This window comes from Bison bison, unplaced genomic scaffold, assembly GCF_000754665.1.
Source record: "Bison bison bison isolate TAMUID 2011002044 unplaced genomic scaffold, Bison_UMD1.0 scf7180017864464, whole genome shotgun sequence".
Taxonomy (NCBI): Eukaryota; Metazoa; Chordata; class Mammalia; order Artiodactyla; family Bovidae; genus Bison; species Bison bison.
In genome coordinates this window covers 8,568,631-8,592,625 of record NW_011495025.1, presented here as the reverse complement: position 1 = coordinate 8,592,625, position 23,995 = coordinate 8,568,631, and positions in this window count along the sequence as shown.

Here is a 23,995-nt window from a genome sequence, read left to right as displayed (position 1 = left end):
GTATTCTATTGTTTTAGTTAATTATATCTTTAAGGCCATTTATATTATTTCTATGTTTTGTCATCAGAAGTGTATTTTATAAGTGATTATAAAGATGTATAGATTAGTATAGAGCATATAAAATAATTTTAAATGTATTTTAACCAGTTATTTATTTATTTAATTTTTATTGATTTATAGCTGGTTAACAATATAACAATATTGTGTTAGTTTCAGATATACAACCAAGTGATTTGGTTACATGTATTTTTTTTTTACAGATTCCTTTCTATTATAGGCTATTACAAAATATTGAATATAGTTCCTTGTGCTATACAGTAAGTCCTTTTATTTTATATATAATGGCATGTTTCTATTACTCCCACTCTCCTATTTAATTTCTTCCCATATCTTAAAATGATTTTTAAAAAATGTACCTATATGAGTTTCCTGAGCTTTCATAATGCATTATCATAACTTAATGGCTTAAAATAAGAGACCTTTACTCTCTTTTAGTTCTGGAGGCTAGAAGTTCAAAATCAAAGTGTCAGAACAGCCACACTCTTCTGAAGTTTCTAGTAAAGGATCCTTCCTTTCCTCTTCCAACCTATGTTTGGCCCAGAGATTTCTTGGCTGTGGTTGCTTAATTCTTATCTGGGATTGATCTTCACCTGGTTTTCTTCTTTGTGTGTCCCTCCATGGCATACCTTAAATCCAAGATTATTTGATCCCAATATCCTTAACTAATTATTAATTTATCTTCAAACAATCTATTTCTTTATAGAAATAAATGAGGTCACATTCTGAGATTAAAGCAGTCATTGAGTAAAGGGGGAGGAGCTTGATATTTAAGCCAGTATAAAATTTCCTGCCATATTTTCCATTAATTTCTGATATTTAGAGAAGTTATATAAACATCTAAATGTATATACATGTGTGTGTGTGTCTTTATATATACATATGGCTCCAGGTAAGAATATTGGAGTGGATTGCCATTCCCAGGGGATCTTCCCAAGCCAAGGATTCTCCTGCATTGCAGGCAGATTCTTTACTGTCTGAGCCATTCCTGATGGCTCATATATATATGTGTGTGGGGGGGGGGAGGTGTATACACATATATATATGTGTGTGTGTATATATATATAATAAAATAGTATTTTATAGAGCTAAGTTGGACATTGGTAGATAAAATGGCAGAAATTCAAGCTCACCTCTACACTGTAGAAGAATGCAGAACATACTTAAGCACTTAAGTTTGATAAGATTAGGGACATATAATACTTACAGATAATTTTGATAGATTCTAAATGTATCATGCATATGCAATACTACAGTTCCGGTGTAGTAAAATAAGAAGAGTATTTAGATAACAATTTGAAAATTACAGAAGGAATGACCTTTCAAGAGATCAAGAAGTACAACAATGGCATGGAAGAATAGTAGGAATGAATGGGATTGCTTTTGAGAACTTGGGAGATTTAGTAATTTAACCGTCCATTCTCTTCTCCTCCTTTAAGCCAAGGATGCACAACAAGCTGATGTCACTAAATAAATTCAAACAGAGGAGAAAGACTTTTGGTAGATTGTTAGAAGACCAAAAATTCCATAGTCAGCCACGACACATGTGAAGCTGAGAATTACCAAGTAAATTAATACAATCTGCACAATCCCAATGACAGTCCAGAAAATAAGCAGTCTTCAAAAGTCCCCATGCTCTTCTTAGCTGAGAATATGCCTCCCTACTTTTATGGAATTAAAAAGATGTTTCTTATTAACCAATGTTTTAAACAAATATAAACTGACTTTTATTTTGAAATCATACTCTATGTTCACAAATCAATGTGGCGCTAAACAACATTTGAAGGTGCTGAAAGAGGAAGCTTATTTCTAACACATTAAATAGTATATGGAGTTTAAAGGATCGAGCAGAGGCCAAATGTTAGGCAACAAAGACTGGGTGGTCTCACAGCAAATATTTGCAGCCGTCGACATACTGAGGGACCACAGTGTTCAAGCTCAGAGTCCCAACAAATAGTCAACAAAAGACTGGAAACCTGAGAGTAGGAATGAATTTTAAAAAGCTTATCTTTTCTTTTTTTAATTTAATTTTTATTGAAGTATAGTTAGTTAAAAATGTGCAAATTTCTGCTGTACAGAAGGTAACTCAGCTATACCCACGTAGACAATTTTTTAAATATTCTTTTTCATTATGGTTTATCATAGACTATTGAATATAGTTCCCTGTGCTATATAGTAGGACCTTGTTGTTTATCCATCCTCTACACGTAACAGTATACATCTGCTAATCCTAAAATCCCAGTCCTTCCCTATCCCATCCCATTTCTCCTTGGCAACCACAAGTCCATTCTCAATGTCTGTGAGTCTCTTTGCATGTTGTAGATAGATTCCTTTCTGCCATATTTTAGACTCAATAAATAAGTGATATCACACAGTATTCATTTTTCTCTTTCCGACCTAGTTCACTTATATGATAGTCTCCAGTTGCATCCATGTTGCTGCAGATGGTATTATTTCATTCTTCTTTTTATGCCTGAGTAGTATCCTGTTGTATACATGTACCATATTTTCTTTGTCCATTCATCTGTCAATGGACATTTAGGCTGTTTCCATGTCTTGGATATTGTGAACAGTGCTGCTATGAGCATAGGGGTGCATGTATCTTTTTGAATTATAATTGTGTCCTGGTATATGTCCAGGAGTGGGATTTCTGGGACATATGGTAATTCCATTTTTAGTTTTCTGAGGAATCTCCACACTGTTTTCCATAGTGGTTGCTTATATTCCTATTAACCGTGTAGGAGGGTTCCCTTTTCTCCACAACTTCTCCTTCATTTCTTTTTCCTTTCAAAATTAATTTATTTAATTGGAGGCTAATTACAGTATTGTAGTGGTTTTAGACATCTTAATTATGGTTATTCTGATTGGTGTGAGGTGGTACCTCATTGTAGTTTTGATTTGCATTTCTCTAATAATTAGTAATGAGCATTTTTTCATGTCCTTATTGGCCCTCTGCATGTCTTCTTTGGAGAAATGTCTATTAAGGTCTTCTGCCCACTTTTTGATGGGTTGTTTGTTTTTTCTGCTCTTAAGTTGTATAAGCTGTTGTGTATTTTGAAGATTAAGCTCTTGTCTGTTGTATCATTTGCAAACATTTTCTCCCATTCCATAGGTTGTCTTTTCTTTTCTTTTTCTTTTTTGTATGGTTTCCTTTGCTGTGCAAAAGTTTGATTAGGTCCCACTTGTTTATTTTTGTTTTTATTTCTATTGCCTTGGGAGACTGACCTCATAAAAACACTGGTACAAATTATATCACAGAATGTTTTGCCTTTGCTCTCTTTCTAGGAGTTTCATGGTGCTGCATCTTATGTTTAAGTGTTTAAGTCACTTTGGTGTGTTCTAACTTCACTGATTTACATGCAGCTGTTCAATTTTCCCAGCACCACTTGAGGAAGAGACTGCCTTTTCTCCCGTTTTATATTCTTGCCCCCTTTGTCAAAAATTAATTGACCATAGGTATGTGAGTTTATTTCTGTGTTCTCTATTCTGTTCCATTGATCCATATGTCTGGTTTTATCCCAATATCATACTATTTTGATTGCAGCAGCTTTGTGTTTTTGTTTGGCGTCTGGGAGAGTTACGCTTCCTGCTTTGTTGCTCCTCTCCCACCCGCCCCCTGCCCCAGGATTGCTTCTGGTGGTCCTGTGGTTAAGATTCTGTACTTTCACTGCAAGTGGCAGAGGTTCAACCCCCGGTCAGGTAACTAAGTTCCCACAAGCCAAGCGGTGCAGCTTAAATAAATATCTAAGTAAATAAAGCTTGCCTTTTTATTAGAAATGCTAACTACTGGCATGGAAGGGAGAAGAACCACAGAGATGATAAAAAGGTATTTCATTGAGCTGAGGAAAAACAGAGTTCAGAGAAACCAACAGTGTTGAAATTCATGGGGCAGCGTACTGGAGATGAAGGAGCTACTCAGAGAAAGAGTTCCAGAACTCTGCAGGAATCTCCTTGAGTTGTCTGAATTCTAAACTATACATGCATGGAGAATTGTCACAGGACTGGACAAAACCAACAAACCAACCAAAAATTATCAAGCAAATATTAGCTGAAAAATCCTCAAAACACATACAGGGCTGAAGACATTGCATTCCTACTACCTACAGTAGAGAGACTTTGCTTACCATTTAGATAATTCAGTAGGGATCTCAGAAACTCACATCTTAGTATTAATAGTAAGACTAAAGTATCAAAATAGCAAAAGCTATGCTAGGAGTATCTTGATAAAATTTAAAATCAAACTTCATAAGAATCAAGGTGAATGGCAAATAAGTTAAGAATCTACCAAAAAAATAAAAACACAGAACAAACTTTTAACAGGCTTTAAAGGTGCAACATAACAATGATATTCAAGCACATAACAAACATACCATCTGGCAACCAGTCAACAGATACTAAACTAGCAAAGAAGTGTGAAGCCTAGGATAAAAAGCAGTCATAGAAACTAAATTAGAAATGAGTGAGAACCTGGAATTATAAAGTAAGGATTTTAAACAGTTATAAATATATTTAAGGATTATGGGAAACATAAGCAGAGATGTTTCAGAAGAGAGACTGAACGTATGGAAATCAGCAGATTTAGTTACAAGATAAGATTTTTTAAGGAAAACTCATGGAATGGGCTTAAAAATATAAAACTGTACTGAAGAGAGGATCAGTGAACATGAAGACAAAACAACTGTAGGCTATTTTTAAAAAGAGAGAAAAAAATGATATACCAGAGTGAATGAAACTTAGTACCTGTGGATAGATACTGGGTTGTCATAGATGATGTAATTGGAGTCCCAGGGTAAATTGGCAGATGGAGAGAGTGCCAAATAATACCACGAATAAATAATGTGCTGTGCTTAGTTGCTTCAGTCATGAGTGACTCTTTGTGACCCCATGGACTGTAGCCAGCCATCCTCTTGTCTATAGCATTCTCCAGGCAAGAAAACTGGAGTGGGTTGTCATGACCTCCTGCAGGGGATCTTCCCAACCCAGGGATCAACCCAGGTCTCCCACGCTGCAGGAAGATTCCTTGCCATCTGAGCCACCAGGGAAGCCCAAAGAAATAATAGATGAATTTATTTTCAACTTTGAATAAAACTGAAAATTCGAGATCCAAGAAACAAACAAAATAAACACAGGAAAACCACATCAAAGCACATCTTAAATAAATTGCTGAAAAACAGTGCATGAAGTCACTTTGGTCATGTCTGACTCCTTGTGACACTATAGACTGTAGCTCACCAGGCTCATCTGTCCTGGGATTCCCCAGGAAAAAATACTGGGGTGGGTTGCCACACCCTTCTCCAAGGGATCTTCCTAACCTAGGAACTGAATCTGCATCTCTTAAGTCTCCTGCATTGTTAGGTAGATTCTTTACCCCTAGTGCCACTTGGGAAGCTTGCTGAAAAATATGACAAAGAGAAAAATCTGAAAAGCCAACAGATGTGTAGAAACATCTGAAGAGAGTGCCAGAAAAACATCTATTTCTGCTTTATTGACTATATCAAAGTCTTTGGCTGTGTGGATCACAATAAACTGTGGAAAATTCTGAAGGAGATGGGAATACCAGACCACCTGACCTGCCACTTGAGAAACCTGTATGCAGGTCAGGAAGCAACAGTTAGAACTGGACATGCTTGGGGCTGGTGCAATGGGACGACCCAGAGGGATGATATGGGGAGGGAGGAGGGAGGAGGGTTCAGGATGGGGAGCACATGTATACCTGTGGTGGATTCATTTCGATATTTGGCAAAACCAATACAATATTGTAAAGTTTAAAAATAAAATAAAATTTAAAAAAAATAGAAAAAATAAAAATATACATTATGTACACATTAAAAAAAATAAAAAAATAAAATGAAAAAAAAAAAAAAAAAGAACTGGACATGGAACAACAGACTGGTTCCAAGTAGGAAAAGGAGTGTGTCAAACCTGTATATTATCACCCTGCTTATTTAACTCATATGCAGATTACATCATGAGAAACACTGGGCTGGAAGAAGCACAAGTTGGAATCAAGATTGCCAGGAGAAATATCAATAACCTCAGATATGCAGATGACACCACCCTTATGGCAGAAAGTAAATAAAAACTAAAGAGCCTCTTGATGAAAGTGAAAGAGGAGAGTGAAAAGGCTGGCTTAAACTCAACATGCAGAAAACTAAGATCATGACATCCATTCCCATAACTTCATGGCAAATAGATGGGGAAACGGTAGCAGACTTCATTTTTTGGGGCTCCAAAACCACTGCAGATGGTGACTGCAGCCATAAAATTAAAAGACACTTACTCCTTGGAAGGAAAGTTATGACTAACCTAGACAGCATATTAAAAGGCAGAGATATTACTTTGACAACAAAGTAGGTCTAATCAAAGCTATGGTTTTTCCAGTGGTCATATATGGATGTGAGATCTGGACCATAAAGAAAGCTGAGTGGCGAAGAATTAATGCTTTTGGAGAAGACTTGAGAGTCCCTTGGACTGCAAGGAGATCCAGCCAGTCCATCCTAAAGGAAATCAGTCCTGAATATTCATTGGGAGGACTGATGCTGAAGCGGAAACTCCAATACTTTGGCCACCTGATGCAAAGAGCTGACTCATTTGAAAAAACTCTGATGCTGGGAAAGATTGAAGGTGGGAGAAGGGGATGACAGAGGATAAGATGGTTGGATGGCATCCCTGACTCAATGGACATGAGTTTGAGTAAACTCAGGGAGCTGGTGATGGACAGGGAGGCCTGACATGCTGGAGTCCATGGGGTCGCAAAGAATAGGACATGACTGAGTGACTGAACTGAACTAACTGTGGAGAAACATTACATAGGACCACAGCAATAAGAATGATGTTTATCTTCTCATGGGAATAAACAAAAGTGAGAGACTAATTATAAATATTGAAAGAAAATAAACATCTACTAAATTTTTTTTATATCCATCAAAAATGTACTTTAAAATTTAGGGTAAAATAAAAAACTTTTTAGAGAAGCAAAAGTCAAAGGCTTTTATCACCAGCTGCTCTATGAAAAATATTAAAAGGAAAGCCTTCAGATTGAAAGAAAATTCTACATGATGAAAACTTGGATCATCACAAATATGAAATATTTTCTTTTGAATTTTAATATCCTTAAAATAATTGACTTTAAAACAAAATAATGTAGATGAACTGTACAGTTTATAAAAATGTAGAAGTAAAATGCATAAAAATACTAACACAAACAATAGGACAGGGAAGTTAATGTGGATTGCTTCTGGATTTTATATTATATATGAAGTGGTATGATTTATTTTGACAGTATCATGGGATGTTTAAAATGTATATTGTAAACCTCTGTGTGTGTGTGTGTGTGTGTGTAAACAATTGGAAATCAATTGGAGAAATACAGATAATTATTAAATTTAGGAAATTTAGTACTGAAAAAAATACTCAACTATCCATCAGTTCATATTTGAACATCTCATACTTTGCAGATGTATAGCATTTTCCCCCCTTCTTACAATATAATCTGTGATTACACATTTCATTTGGCTGTTGTGTCTCATTAATTTAATCTGGATTATTTTATCCTTTATTTTTCATTATGCTAAAATTCTTTAAGGTTAGAAGTTTTTTATTTTGTAGACTGTCTTACATGTTAAGCCTGTCTGACATTTTTTCAGGATGAGATTCAAGTAATGTATTTTTGGCAGAAATACCACAGAAATTATGTTTCTTTCTCAACATAATAGCAGGAGGCACAAGATTGATCTGTTCTCATACTGTAGTGATAAATTTGATAATGTAGTTAATGTAGTATCTGTAAATGTTCTCCACTTGATACTGTTTTTCTCATTGTATTAATAGAAATCCATTAAAATTGCAAAGCTATGTAATTATCCTTTCTCATCAATATTTCACTAACAAATTTTAGCATCAAGTAATGATTCTCTAATTCATCTTAACTTCAATTTAATTGATATACTGTAAGAAAGAGTGTTCCTTTTTCTCATGTTTATTTTTACATTAATATTAGTTACTTATATAAATATAGGCTTATATATATATTCTTGTTTTATCAATGGATTATATTGATTATGACAATGCTTCAAGTGTTCACTGGTAATAAATTCACTCAATATTCATTTATCTGGAAAAGTCTCTTTTTCCAACATCATATTTAAATATTTTTCACTAGATATAGAATTCAATATTGAGAAAAGTTTTCAGAACTTTATGCCATTCTATTTTCTCCTCACATTCAATATATCAAAGAGGTCAACTGTAATTTTGACATTTTTGCCAGTATTTTTGTTGATTTTCTGTAAGAGTTGATTTTTGGAAATTTTTACATACTCAAGTGCTTCTTGTATACCTATTCTTACATACCATTCAACAAGGAAATTTTCACTTGCATCCCAAACAGGTCTTATTAAAATTGATCTCATAATATGTTATGAGGGCTTCCCAGTTTGTGCTAGTGGTAAAGAACCCAGCTTCCCAGGTAGGAGATGTAAGAGATATAGATTCGTTTGCTGTGTTGGGAAGATCCCCTGGAGAAGGCAACAGCAACCCACTCCAGTATTCTTGCCTGGAGAATCCCGTGGACAGAGAATCCTGGAAGTCTGTAGTCCATAGGGTCACAAAGAGTCAGACAAGACTGAAGCAACTTTGCAATGTGTGATGAACAGAAGGAAGAAGGCATAATTATGATTAAACAACTTTAATACTGCAATTATAAATAAAAATGATTCCAAATTTGCAAAATTTTTTCTAAAGTTTCATGAGACTTGAATCACTAAAGGATACAGAGTTGAATGAAACAGAGTCATTGTTGTTTGGAAGGTCATAGTTTTATTAAAGAGCTATATACGAGAAAAAGTAGACTTTGTTTACTGGTTCTGCACATAAGGAACTTTAAAGTTGCCACTGTATCTAAACAACAAGTAAATAGCTGAACAGAATGGAAATCAACAACTCTTGGTTCATAAGAGAGGAGAGGACACAGAGAAAGCCGTAGTCCTCAAGGTTGGAGAGAAAGAGAGACAAATATAGGCAGTTATGACTTACTAATGCAGAGACTCACAAGCAGAAAACTCCATGGGAACCAGACTGGATATGAAAATCTGTACTGGATCAAATGCTGAAGTCTGAATAAGGACAACTCAGAGAATTACATATTCTACAAGGAGTCTGTTATAGGAGGGGCCTCATGATATTATGAGATGTACCCTCAAAGAGTTCTAGGTTTCCACCAGAATTCAAAAAGACACATGTATGCCAATGTTCATCACAGCACTGTTTATAATAGCCAGGACATGGAAGCAACCTAGATGCCCATCGGCAGATTAATGGATAAGAAAGCTGTGGTACATACACACAATGGAATATTACTCAGCCATTAAAAATAATACATTTGAATCAGTTCTAATGAAGTGGATGAAACTGGAGCCTATTATACAGAGTGAAGTAAGCCAGAAAGAAAAATACCAATACAGTATACTAATGCATATATATGGAATTTAGAAAGATGGTAACGATAACCCTATATGCAAGATAGCAAAAAAGACACAGATGTATAGAACAGTCTTTTGGACTCTGTGGGAGAGGGGGAGGGTCAGATGATTTGGGAGAATGACATTGAAACATGTATATTATCATATGTGAAATGAATCGCCAGTCCAGGTTCGATGCATGAGATTGGGTGCTCGGGGCTGGTGCACTGGGACGACCCAGAGGGATGGGATGGGAAGGGAGGTGGGAGGGGGGTTCACGATGGGGAACACATGTACACCCGTGGAGGATTCATGTCAATGTATGGCAAAACCACTACAATATTATAAAGTAATTAGCCTCCAATTAAAATAAATAAATTTATATATTTAAAAAAAAAAAATAAAAGACTTCTAGGTTTCCATAGTAAATGTGTGAGAAAACTTTGAGGTTTCCAACATGGGGACAGAAAAAGAAACCATCTTGAAATATTTCAGAGTATTATGTTCTTCTTAATAAGGTCTGCCCTCAGGGAAAACTATTCAATATGTAGCCAAAGCCTAACCTGCTGGGGTATTGCAAGGGACTAACTGACCTAGGGAAAGAAAATACCAACTCTTCAGACCACTCTAGCCATCCTGTCCCACCAAAGGAGGGAGAGAAAAACTGAGAAACACTTGCGAAGTAAACAGCTAAGAAGTAGAAGCTCACTGAAAGGCTGAAACTTTGTCAGAGGACTATATGATACTTCTGCTCTCCTTACATCTCACTACTCAATTAGTAAAGTCCTATTTACACAATAAATCATGTCTGGGTCTCAACAAAAAATTACAAGGCATATCAAAAAAGAATCTGAAGAGACAGAGCAAACATCAGAACCAGACACGGCAGGGATGTTGGAATTATCAGACTGGACATTTAAATCAACTATCATTAATATAGGGATTCCCTGATAGCTCAGTTGGTAAAGAATCTGCCTGCAATGCAGGAGACCCTGGTTCGGTTCCTGAGTCAGAAAGATCCACTGGTGAAAGGATAGGTACCCATTCCAGTACTCTTGGGCTTCACTTGTGGCTCAGCTGGTAAAGAATCTGCTTGCAATGTAGGAGACCTAGGTTCAATCCCTGGGTTGGGAAGATCCCCTGGAGAAGGGAAAATCTACCCACTCCAGTATTCTGGCCTGGAGAATTCCAGGGACTGTACAGACCATGGGGTTGCAAAGGGTCAGACATGACTGAGCGACTTTCACTTTCTTTCATCATTAATATGTTAAAAGCTCTAAAAGATAAAGTAGACAACCTACACGAAAGAACAAATGGGCAATATAAGCAGAGGAGATGGAAATCCTAACAAAGAACTGAAATGAAATGATAGAGATTTTTTTAAAAAAGGAAAGAGAACACTGTAACAGAAATAAAGAATGTCTTGAATGTCTTTGATGGACATATATGTGGAGTGTACATGGCTGAGGAAAGAATTGTTGACCTAGAGGATAAATCAAAAGAATTCTCAAAAACAGAAAAGCAAGGAGAACAAAGACTAAAAAAGCAGAAGAGAATACATGAAGACTGGAACAACTACAAGTGTTGTAATATGCATTCAATGGGAACACCAGAAAGAGAAGAAAGAGAAAGGAACAGAAATATTTGAAACAATAATGACTGAAATTTTCTGTAAATTAATGTCAGACACCAGGAAGCACAAGGAATACTAAGCAGGATAAATGTCAATGAACTGCACTTCTGGATATAATTTTCAAATTATAGAATATCAAATAAAAAGAAAAAATATTCTGAAAGAGTCAGAGAGAAAGACACCTTACTTACAGAGGCACAAAGATGAAAATTACATTGAACTTTTCCTCAGAAACCATGTAAACAAGAAGCAAGTGGAATACAATATTTAAAGGGTCGAGGAAAAAGCAAAACAAAGGAAACATCAGCTTAGATCTCTTCACTCTTCAAGATTATCCTTCAAAAGTGAAAGAGAAATAAAGGTTTTTTCAGACAAATGAAAATTGAGGGATATGTTGATCTGCCTTGCAAGAAGTATTAAAACAAATTTTTTATAGAGAAAAAAATGTCAGAAACTCTGACATACCTAAAGAAAGAAAATACATGGAAGAAAATATGTTAAGGTAAAATTAAAAATATATTTTTTTCTTATTCTTAATTGATCAAATAGGCAACAATTTGTTCAAATAATAATAGTAACCCTGCATTTGGTTATGTACGTTTATGTATATATCACATATGTATTTATACATGTATGCTGCTGCTGCTAAGTCGCTTCAGTCGTGTCCAACTCTGTGCAACCCCATAGACGGCAGCCCACCAGGCTCCCCCGTCCATGGGATTCTCCAGGCAAGAACACTGGAGTGGGTTGCCATTTCCTCCTCCAATACATGAAAGTGAAAAGTCAAAGTGAAGTCACTCAGTCGTGTCTGACTCCTAGAGACCCCATGGACTGCAGCCTACCAGGCTCCTCCGTCCATGGGATTTTCCAGGCAAGAGTACTGGAGTGGGGTGCCATTGCCTTCTCCATTATACATGTATAAATATGCTCATATATAATGAAATGAATAGCAGCAGTGTGACAAGGGACAGGAGAGAGGAATTAAGATATACTGCTTTTGTAAGTTACCTATACTACCTATCAAGTACTATGTTGTTATTTGAATGTAGGCTTAGATTAGCTGTAAATGTAAATTGAAAACTGTAAGCAACCACCAAAAAATAAGTGAAAAAAAAAGTATAATTGATGTGTTGAGAAAGGAAAAATCATGGAATAATGTAAATTGCTTAATTAAAACCACAAAAGGGAAGAAAACAGGAATAAAAGAACCAGAGCAATGAATATAAAACAATAATGAATATAAGACATGAATCCAAGTATATAAGTCATCACTTTGAATGTCAATGATCTAAATTCATCAGTTAAAATGCAATTGTCAGAGGTGACAGAATACAGGACACAACTATACATTTTCTACAGGAAAACCACTTTAAATATAAAGATGCATATAGATTAAAAATAAAGAGATGGCAAATATATGCTGTTGTTGTTCAGTCACTAAGCCATGTCTGGCTCTTTGTGACCCCGTGGATGGAAGCCAGCCAGGCTTCCCTGTCCTTCACTATCTCCCTGAGTCCCTGAGTTTCCTCAGATTCATGTGCATTGAGTCAATGATGCTATCTAACCATTTCACCCTCTACCGCCCTATTCTCCTTATGCCTTCACTCTTTCCCAGCATCACCATGTTAATATTAATCAAAATAAAGCAGAAGCAGCTATATCAATTTAAAGAAAAGCTATCAGGGATAAAGAAGGGCACTACATAATGGTAAAGAGATCAATTCTTTAAGAAGACAAAACAATCCTTTTTGTGTGTACAGCTAACAATGGAGTATCAAACTACATGCGTCAAAACCTCATACAATTGCAAGGAGAAACAGATGAATCCATTATCATAGCTGGGCACCTCAATGCTTCTATCTCAGAAAAGGATAGATACAGCAGGCAGAAATAACAAACACCACCATATATTGCAACCAGTGTTATAATAGGATATGGAGGCAGTCAAAAATACAGCTATTCTGGGAGGTGGGATATATGCTCTCAGTGTCCCATTTCTTATTTTAAGGTAGCTTCATTTTATTACATAATGTTTCTAAAGTTTAACTGGAAATTATCCCTATGTAGGAAAAAGTGTTAGTCACTCAGTAATGTCTGACTCTTTTGTGATCCCACAGATGGTAGCCCACCAGACTCCTCTGTCTATGGGATTTTCCAGGAAAGAATATTGGAGTGGGTTGCCATTTGCTCCCCCAGGTGATCTTCCTGCCCAGGGATCTACCCCAGGTCTCCTGCATTGGCAGGCAGGTTCTTTACAATTGAGCCCCTAGGAAAGCCTGCATTCACTTTCAGTTCACTTGTATTAGAAACATGTAAAAATCACCTATTGGTAAAATTTTATATTTCTTCACATGTTCATAAGCAGTTTGTGATAGCATTAAGGGATTGATTTAAGTAGAATTATTCAAAGTCCTGGCTTTCACTTTTAAACACTATTCTTCTTTGCCAATGATTAAGATCTTGAAGTTAAATATAAATCCACTATTAAATTTATTAACAACACATAAGACCATAAATACCAAAGTGACATTTTCAGTAATGAGCCAAGAGAATTAAGTTTATAAACATTCTTCATCTAAAAATTTCCTTAGAAATTATTAAAAGGTATTTTTCTGCTAAATTCTTATTTAAATGTGGTAAAACAGGTAGACACAGAAATTATCCTCTTACAGCTCAACCTAAGGTTTAAAAACCACTTTTGCTTTTCATTGCAAAATCTTAAAGAATACACACTTTAATTGACTGTAGACAATTTGAAGCAACTTGTTCTGTGTAGTTGAGGAACACTGAGTTGGGTAAATATGTAGATGAATTTTTACTCACTACTGAGGGACTAGACAGCAACAACAACAGAAGTGCAATGTATATTGAGATGCTGCTGCTGCTGCTGCTAAGTCCTTCAGTCGTGTCCGACTCTGTGCGACCCCGTAGAGGGCAGCCCACCAGGCTCCTCACGCCGGGAGTCTCCAGGCAAGAACACTGGAGTGGGTTGCCATTTCCTTCTCCAATGCATGAAAGTGAAAAGTGAAAGTGAAGTCGCTCAGTCGTGTCCGTAGCGACCCCATGGACTGCAGCCCACCAGGCTCCTCCGTCCATGGATTTTCCAGGCAAGAGTACTGGAGTGGGGTGCCATCGCCTTCTCCAGTATATAGAGATAAATGAAGCTAATTTATTCATTGAAAAATGTTAGAAGGTAATAGTGGCCTATATGCCAAATAGAATGAGGAAGTATAAAGTATTCTAAAATTCATAGATTTTGCAATCCAGAATGAAAGGTTATGAATTCTGAGTCACTTAATTACAGGTGTGCAACTGAGGAAGCTACTTAACCTTTAAATGCCTTAAATTTCTCATTTGTGTAATGTAAATAATTGTTCTTAATTTTTAAGATTATGTAAAAACTAAGAACTATGTAATATATACGGAACAAATAGCATAGTTTCTAGTATTAGATTTTATTTTTCCTAAAACATTAATTTATAAAATATTTAGTACCAATGAATGCAACTTAAAACACTGGAGGAAAAAGAATTATGAAATGAATTCATCATTTATGTGTGTTGTAAACTCATTATTCCCTCAACTTCTTATTCAAAGATAATTAATTTGTTCATGGTGAATATCACACGTATTCTTTCTTTCCTACTCTTCAATTTATTTGTTATCAGGTCAGTAAAGTTTTTAGAAAAGAGGAAAAAATCTGTTTTACCAAATGCAGCACACACATAAATAGGCACACAAGCATACACATTATTTGATGAAGTCAAACTGAAATTAAATATTTTTGCTTACCCTTGACAAAATACAGCTTCCTGTATTTAAGAAAAATAATAATAAAATTTATGTTGAATAACAAAATCTCATGTAGAGCCACTTGATGAGTTAAGTGGAAAGCAATGAAGAGCATAAGGATTGAATTTCCATGAAAAAATGTCTGGGACTAAAAATTTAAGAAGGAAAGAACTTAGAGAACCAACATGTTATATCTGGCTAAACCTGAAAAGTCTTAAAAATAGCATGATAGAAACAAAGATGTAGTTTCATTTTTGTACTCTTAATGCATCAACAGTTTTATGAAACTGAAAGAATGGTGCTCTAGAGGAATTTTTCAATTTAACTTCCTTAAAATTGTAAAGTTCACAATGGAAACTGGAAATGCCTTTTAAAGATAAAGATACAGCATCTCATTGCCTCCAGACCCTAAAGCACAGTCTTGTCCGCAGCTTAGAATGTCCCACACATGCCAGTTCACACATGAGTACAACTCCCAACAAATAGCTCAGAACAGACACGGAGCTGGTGATCAAGTAACATTTTTGTTAAGTAAATACTATGACATGTCTTACATGTTTTAACAAACAAAACAGCATGGCGTTGAGCAGGTATTCAGTTTTCTTAACCTTCTTACATATTTTCTATAACAAGTTAACAACAACAACAAAAAGATTTCCAATGATTGCATTTTTTAACTCACTTTTTATTTTATATTTTGAATCAAAACTTTAGCATTGTTTAATATGCAATGTAGTTAACAAAAATCACTTCCAAAGATCTATGGTCTAGCCTCTTAGCAATTTCAATAGAAAAGCTGAATTTCATTTACAACTGATAAAATATTAAAAGCATCGCAAAGTCCAAAAACAGTTTCTTTGAAGTTATAAACAGAAGAGAGTTATAAAAGTTGTATAAGAATCATCAAGATATTTACTATAGAGTTTTCCCAGCCTTCATTATTTTTATAGGCCAGAGGTAATACTGATAGTTTTAAGGTTCTTATAACAATAGTCACACTTGTGATTACTTTCTTGACCTGTTTTCAGGTGGTTGCCATATGTTTGGCTTCGATGCATAGACTATTTTTTGATTTACCTCTCTGGCATATCAATCATTTTTCAATGAAAAAAATTCTCTTAGAACATGCACTCAGTCAGTTCAGTCACTCAGTCATGTCCAACTCCCCATGACCCCATGAACTGCAGCACGCCAGGCTTCCCTGTCCATCACCAACTCCCAGAGTTCACCCAAACTCATGTCCATCAAGTCGGTGATGCCATCCAGCCATCTCATCCTCTGTCGTCCCCTTCTCCTCCTGCCCCCAATCCCTCCCAGCATCAGGGTCTTTTCCAACGAGTCAACTCTTCGCGTGAGGTGGCCAAAGTATTGGAGTTTCAGCTTCAACATCAGTCCTTCCAATGAACATCCAGGACTGATTTGCTTTAGGATGGACTAATTGGATCTCCTAGCAGTCCAAGGGACTCTCAAGAGTCTTCTCCAACACCACAGTTTAAAAGCATCAGTTCTTCGGTGCTCAGCTTTCTTCACAGTCCAACTCTCACATCCATACATGACAACTGGAAAAACCATAGCCTTGACTAGACGGACCTTTGTTGGCAAAGTAATGTCTCTGCTTTTGAATATGCTATCTAGGTTGGTCATAACTTTCCTTCAAGGAGTAAGCGTCTAATTTCACGGCTGCAATCACCATCTGTAGTGATTTTAACATGCACTAGGTTCACTGAATTTTTGCAAATCTATTCACAAAAGGTAAGATACAACTTGGAGGTGGGAAGTGTTTCAAATGAATCAAGGCAGAGCTGGAGGAGCTGAGTCCAAAGTAAACCTTTTTGAAATTCACAATTTGTCCAATATATATATATCTGGATTATTTCAGAGTAACTGTAGACATGATCCCACTTATTTGGCATATATATTTGATGTCCTTAATCTGGAACAGTTTCTCAGACATCTATGTACAACATGAAATTAACATTTTGAAGAGTACAGGCCTGTTTCACTTTGTTTTGTTTGCACAGAGTGGTTCTCCATTTGCATTTGTCTGATGTTTTCCCATGATGAGATTTAGATTGTGCATACTGACAGATTACATATATAATGAAAATATATTGTGTTCTATTTGAGTGCATGCTAAGTTGCTTCAGTCTTGTCTAACTGTTTACAACCCCTTCGACTGTAACCTGCCAGGGTCCTCTGTCCATGGACTCTTCCAGGCAAGAATACTGGAGTTTATCACCATGCCCTCTTCCAGGAGATCTTCCTGATTCAAGGACTCAAATCCACATCTCTTATGTCTCCTGCATTGGCAAGCAAGTTCTTTACCACTAACCCCATCTGGGAAGTGTTCTTAGAGTATCATGTAAAAAAGTACATGATACTGGTTTGGCCCATTATTAGTGCAGTTAACTTTGATAGCTTGATTAGAGTTATGTTTGATAGGTCTCTTTATTATAATCATTATTATTTTACCAATTATATTGACAAGTAATTTATGGAAACATACATTAAAATTAGGTAAATATGCTGTTCCTTATTAAAATCTTACCAATAGCTTTAGCATCCATTTCTGATTCTTTATGCAGCTAATTATTCCTTTGATAGTTGAAAAATGATAAATGTTTTAACTCCATCATTTCTTTTGCATTTACTAGTTGACATTCCACTATAAACAAAAGCTTTGCCACTTTCTTTCTTTCTTTGTCTTATGGACACATACATTTTATAAACCATTATTTCCATTATTTTTAATCTCAAAACTACCCTAAACAAAGGTGATGAAAGTTCACTCAAGCTATCTCCTCTGTCCTCATGATACTGCTTTAAGCATTTCTTTAAAAAGTGATCATAAATAGGTAACAATTAAAGTACCCATGGCAAGAATAATATTGAGGAAAGGAAGTTAAAATTTTTAAAGTGCTTCAGCAGGAAAAACACTGGTATTTTCAAAGTTTAACAAGAACTCAGGGGCTTCTATGGTGGCTCAAATGGTAAAGAATCCACCTAGAGTGCAGGAGACCCAGTTTCAAACCTTGGGTTGGGAAGATCCACTGGAGAAGCAAATGGCCACACACGGCCTTATTCTTGCCTGCAGAATTGCATGGACAGAGAAGCCTGGAGGGCTTCAGTCTATGGGGTCACAAAGAGTCAGACATGACTAACACTTTCACTTCACTGTTAATAAGAACCCAAGTGCTATTAAAAGCTATCAATGAAGAAGAAGTGATATAAGTTGGGGCTGGAGTGATGAGTAGACAATCAGGGCCTTGAAGACTCTGAAAAGCAGAGTGGACCATTTCAGAAAGTAGAAGCATAAAAAGTGGAAAAAACCAGTTTATCTTTTTTGGAGGGATTGTCCTGGCTGTTTCCTAGAAGAGCTCGTCAGTTTAGTTCAGTCACTCAGCCATGTCCACACTTTGAGACACCACGGACTGCAGGACGCCAGGCTTCCTTGTCTATCACCAACTCCCAGAGCTTGCTATGAAACTAAAATGAAAAAAAAAAAAAAAGCAGAAGAATAAAGGGGCTATTGCAGAAGTTCAGAAATGTTCTTACAGTTTGGCTTAGAGGAGTAGCAGTGAACAGTGAAAAAATAAGTGAATTTCAGGAACAATTTATGAGTATAGCCAACATGGCTTTAGTGAACTTGATGATGTAAGGTGCAAAGGAAAGGAAAAAAAAATAATATCTAAAGGTTTGACACGAGTTACCAGATAGGTGATTTTTGTCAAAAATAAAGTGAAGATTAATTCTGAAGGAATAGAGGTTTTTGGGGTTTTTTTTGGTGGGGGGGGAGTGGGCGTTGGGGTTAGAAATTATATTTTGGGAAAGTTTAACCTTTGAAGTATTTAAGTATAAATGTCAGGACTCTGATGTAAGTTTGAAGCTCATAAAAGTGTTTAGTAGCAAAATTATAAACTTGGGAAACATAAAACCCATATATATTTATTTAAACTGAGGAATTAGATTAAGTATGATAAAGTTATACTATTTCTGAAAACATTAGCAAATATTTGCTTTATTCATTGTACTATATCAATTTGATTGCCACAAATGGGTCTCATTGTTATTTCTTACTTGATAAGTTAATGCTTAACTGAATCAATAGTAAATAATTTTGACTTCTACCCAGTTCATATATGAAATGACTATGTGAAAATAGAATTCTCCATAAAAACTCTTACTTAATGAAAAAAGTAATGTCTGCAATGATCCAGTCTGAATAGATTAACTTCGAGGTATATTTTTATCAAATGAGAAAATAGACAAAATTTAAAAAATGGAAAATAGAATGAAAAAATGTTTATATATTTGAGTTGAGAAAGAAGATAATAAATGGAATTTGAGTAAGAACACTTGAAGAATATACTGCTGAGAATTTTCCAGAAATGGCATTTTTGTTTGTTTTTTATAAAAACCAAGAATCTGAAAGTTTGGTTAGCATAATCAATTCAAAACTCATACACTTAAAAAATTCACACCTTGATATATCTTCTTGTTGTTCAGTCATTAAGTTGTGTCTGACTCCTTGAGACCTCATGGACTACAGCACGACAGGCTTCCTTGTCCTCTATCTCCAGGAGTTTGCTCAAATTCATGTCCATTAGGTCACTGACTCCATCCAACCATCTCATCCTTTGTTGCCCCCTTCTCCTCCTGCCCTCGATCTTTTCCAGCATCAGGGTCTTTTCCAATGAGTCAGCTCTTTATATCATGTGGCCAAAGTATTGGAACTTCAGCTTCAGCATCAGTCCTTCCAGTGAATATTCAGAGTTGATTTCCTTTAGCATTAACTGGTTTGATCTCCTTGCTGTCCGAGTGACTCTCAAGAGTCTTCTCCAGCACCACAATTCAAAAGCATCAATTCTTTGGTGCCCAGCCTTCTTTATGGTCCAACTCTCACATCCATACATGCCTACTGGAAAAACTACAGCTTTGACTAAAGTGGTGTCTCTTCTTTTTAATATGTTGTCTAGGTTTGTCATAGCTTTTCTGCCAAGAAGCAAGCATGTTTTAATTTCATGGCTGCAGTCACTGTCTGCAGTGATTTTGGAGCCCAAGGAAATAAAATCTACCACTGTTTTCTCATCTATTTGCTATGAAGTGATGGTACAGGATGTCATGATCTTAGATTTGAATATTGAGTTTTAAGCTAGCTTTTTCACTATCCTTATATGTTATATCTTAGTGAAAATACAAACCATAAAAGAAAAGACAATTTTTTTAAAGGTCTAATACTTACAGAGTAGTGACAAGTGGACTGACAGCAAACTTTTCACAGCAATAAAGAAGGCAAAAGGTACTGGAATATTATATTTGATCTACTAGCAAAATACACTTATTGGTGAAATAATAAGTGTTTTCTTCTTTGCAGTAGGAAGTAGCCAAATAATTCCACTATTACAGCTTCTCAAATTTTGTATAAAGGTGCTAGGCAATGCAACAAGAAAAATAAATAATCAAAAGGAAGAAGGAAATTTGTACTTATTCATAAATGAACAGAAAAGAATCTACAAAAAAATCTAATAGCAACAATTGCATTATATTACTATATACTAGCAAATGCAAAATTGAAATTAAAATACAATATCAAATACATAGGAAGAAATCTAATATGCACAAGATACCTACTCTGAAAACTCCAAAATTTTTGAAAGAATTTAAATCATCTGAATAAATGAAGGATATACAAGTTAATGTATTAGAAAACAATATTTTTACAATATAAAGTATAAACTGATCCATAGATTCAATACAATACAAATCATAATCCTAGCAGGTGTGTGTATGTATGTGTGTGAATGTTTGTAAGCCTCTACTAAGGTTTATATGGAAATGAAAAGGACCAAGAAGACAATTTAAGATATTATATGTTGCAATAATTATTCTAGTGTGGTAATAGCCCAATTTTAGACAAAACACTCATGAAGCATGATAGTAAGAAACAGAACCAAAAAATAAAGTCACCTGATTTATGACAGAGTTAATACAGTTCAGTTTTTTTTTTTTTTTTCACAAAAATAAACCATTAGGTAAGGGAATAGGCAAGACACAGATTATGAGATTATAGAAAATATATCTTAGACAAATGACATAGGTCTGTAACATGTAAAAAAACAGAACAGATACATCAATTAGCAAAAAAAAAAAAAAAGCTAGTATAGAAGCAGGTGACATAGTTTCACAGGCACTTCACAAAGACAGACAAATAGCCAATTAAAAAAAAAAAAAACAGAAAATTTGCTCAATACCATTAGTTTTCACAGAAATGATAATTTAAGCATAATGAGTAAATTTTAGAAGACTGACAATACCAACTGTTTTCAAAGATGTAGAAAACTTGGGACTGTCATACATTGTTGATTGAAGTACAAAATTATTCAAACAAGGTTAGGTATTGTGCAAAAATAAGAAGAAAATAAAAACCCTGAATTCTTAAAATATATATTGCTTGTGTGCTGTCACTCCAGTGGTGTCCAACTCTTTGCAACCCCAGGGACTATAGCCTGCCAGGCTCCTCTGTCCATGGGATTCTCCAGGCAAGAAGCTGGAGTGGGTTGCCATGCCCTCCTCCACGGTATTGTCACACCCAAGGATCAAATCAGAATCTCCCTTATTGCAAGCAGATTCTTTACTGCCGAGCTACCAGGGAAGCCCTAAAGTATATATTAAAACATGCCAAAATTTGACAGAAATTCTAAAAATGGACATAATATTAGCTATAATATGTTCTGAATCACAAAGAAATTCCTAAATAAATCTTTTAATGACTGTTGTGGAGAAATATGTAAAATGAGAGATTCTTGAGAAAGTTCAATAAAAATTGCAAATCTTAATATACTTGGTGGGGCTAAAGATCATTATTTTGTAATGATTTCTATTGGTTCATAATTACATGTTAAATAAGTGTGTCAAAAATGAATAGACCTTTCTTTAAAGAAGATATATAAAAGTGCAACAAGCAAATGAAAAGATACTCAACATTATTTTTGGTTAGGGAAATACATAAACCATTTCATATCCATTAACATAGTGTGTATTAAAAGCAAACAAGCAAAAAACAAACAAAAAATGGAAAACAAGTTGTTGATGAGGATGTGGAAAAAAGTGAAACCCTCATACATTGGTGGCGGGAATATAAAATACTACAAAAGCTGTAGAAAACTATGGGATAGTTCCTCCAAATATAAAACATAGAAGTCTTATGTGAACCAGCAATCATAGGATATACATCATAGGATTTACATAAGATAAACACTTCTATGGATATTCTATGTATTTCCATAGGATATACACTTCTATGGTGTATATCCCCCAAATTAAAAACTAATATTTAAACAAGTACCTTGATAACAAAATATATTTGTAATATTAACCACAGTTAGCAAATGGAGAAAGAGCCAAAATATCCATCAACAAATGAATGGATCAGCAAAATGTAAATGTCCATACAATAGAATATTATTAGTCATAAAACGAAATGAAGCACTGATGCCTGCTACAAAGTAGAAGAACCTCAAAAGTATGCTGATGCAGAACCTCGAAAGAAGACTGATACAAAGTCTTTGGAGAGAAACTTAGTTGTTTGTATATTGCTTTGAGTATTGTAGAAACGATGGATAATACTTAATGATCATTTATTCTGTAAGGAAGGGCTTTGTGGAGATACTGACTTATTAAAAGATTTTTTAGATATGTGATATTTGGAACAGAATGCAAATTGATAAAAACATAAGAGTTACAGTAAGTATGATGCTTTCATGGAGAGTGACAAAATTGACCTTACTGCAATCTATTTTTTAAAAAACAATTTTTTTGGTCATCCTAGCTCTAATCAGGATTGAAAAATTGTTTCTTCACTGGGCATGATCAAAAGATACATTAAGATTAAAAATTCAAAAAATATATTTTTGAAATAGTCTCACATTTCTCTCATGCAGCCCTGCCCAATAGAATATTCTGTGATAAAGTTCTGTATATAACTTGTCTAATATGGTAGCCACTAGCCTTTGTCACTTTTGAGCTCCCGAAATGTAATGAGAAAACAAATGAACTGATTAAATAATTCATTAAATAATCAGTTATTCATTTACTTCAACTTTAATTTCATTCATTTTATCTTTATTTAATTTCAATTAATTCATTAAACTGGTCACGTGTGTTTAGCGGCTACCATTTTGCTTAGTGAACCTCTACTCTCCACTCTACTGAAAATACTTGGATAATATCATTTTGGCTCAATTTTAGCTCTTCCAGTTTAAATCTATTAACTTTAATCCATCTCTTCTACTTAAACCCATTTTAAGTCTTTCTGAATTTGTCCTCAAGAATACTCTGTCCTATCCCATCTTCTTCTATCCTAACTTCAGGATGGCATCTAAGAGTAGGAATGCGGTGAGAATGAAGGGATTCTCACAGTACTGTGGGAGTGACATCTGATTCTTGTTTGGAGTGTGTCATTATCCTTTGACTCTGGATCTCAGCCTCTGTTCTCCAGAGCCCTTTCTTTTATAAATAGGTCCAGTCATATTTTGTAACTAGTCTTTCTGGTCATCTAGAGGCTTAGTGCTGGTATTTGCTGAGGAATAAAGTTCCCTTCATCATTTAGAGGTTGTTAAGATCTAAACTTAATGACTGTGGTGTTGCTTATACTTGTGTGAGTGACCTTCTTTTGACCCCCAGATCTATTTATATCTACTGTTTCTCACAGAATATCTGACTCCTAACTCTTGAGAATAGGGTCTCTCCTTTCCTTACAGAAGCTGGTGTGGGCAGTTCCCAATAAAGAAGCCCTGTACTCCAACTCAAACTACCGCACAATTGCACTCATCTCACATGCTAGTAAAGTAATGCTCAAAATTCTCCAAGCCAGGCTTCAGCAATACGTGAACCATGAACTTCCAGATGTTCAAGCTGGTTTGAGAAAAGGCAGAGGAACCAGAGATCAAATTGCCAACATCGGCTGGATCATGGAAAAAACAAGAGAGTTCCAGAAAAACATCTATTTCTGCTTTATTGACTATGCCAAAGCCTTTGACTGTGTGGATCATAATAA